The following is a 966-nucleotide window of genomic DNA, read 5'->3' on the forward strand; positions in this document are numbered from 1 at the left end:
ACACACACACACACACACATAAAATGATTCATCAGGCTTTTTGCTTGTTAGGTTAGCTCAGGTTAAAAATACAGAGACAAGCCTTGGGCCATGGAGGGAAAAAAACATAATTATTATATAATAAATGGCCATTAAGTATTCAAATGCTTAAATAGACTTTTATAATAAAGAGAGTGCTTGTGCCTGTTTAGTATTTAAATTGAAACGAAGTGGAATGTGGTCCTCTAGAAACTAAATAGCCACAACTTTTCCAACCTGGTAACCTCCACGATGAAGTAGGGTCGCATTAGAGAATTCTATAATCAAATTAACTTCTTAGTTTTCCTGTATCTCGCAGTTGGCACCATGTCTGTTTCTTGTTTATGGTGGAATACTGTTGAACGCCGAATGTACAGTACGCAGTGGTCAAAGTTCAATTTGCCAGGTTCAGAATCCAAATGGAAGTTTGGGGTCCCCTGCTGGAGCTGCGGCCCCCGCGACCCAATACCGGATAACCGGATGAAGATGGATAGATGGATGGATGGATGGATGGAGAATCCATAAAACACAGGGCTTTTAAGCGGGGAAGACGAGGTCATGTCCAGGAAGAAGTTAAGGGGAAAACACAAGACTTTCACCCAGGGAACGGGTGTTCTTATTTGGGGAGAACTTTTCAGGGGACTGGTTTAAACCCACACTGCAAAAAGCCTAAATCTTACTCATATTAATTTAAAGTCTACACTGTAAATAATGGCTGTGAAATCTCCAGTCATTTACTTTAGATTTCACAGTAACACTACTGTATATGATTTTTACAGTAAAATACTGTAAAGTTACATTACAACCTTGTCGACATGACAAAATCACAGTAGTCAAAGCATTACTGTAAAAAAAATCCCAGCATAGCCACTAAAGTACTGTAAATAGTAATGCAATGTGCTTTTTTATCTTATGTTTGGTTTAATTGTTTTGTATTTTACAATGAAT

This window comes from Etheostoma spectabile, unplaced genomic scaffold (genome assembly GCF_008692095.1).
Source record: "Etheostoma spectabile isolate EspeVRDwgs_2016 unplaced genomic scaffold, UIUC_Espe_1.0 scaffold172, whole genome shotgun sequence".
NCBI lineage: Eukaryota > Metazoa > Chordata > Actinopteri > Perciformes > Percidae > Etheostoma > Etheostoma spectabile.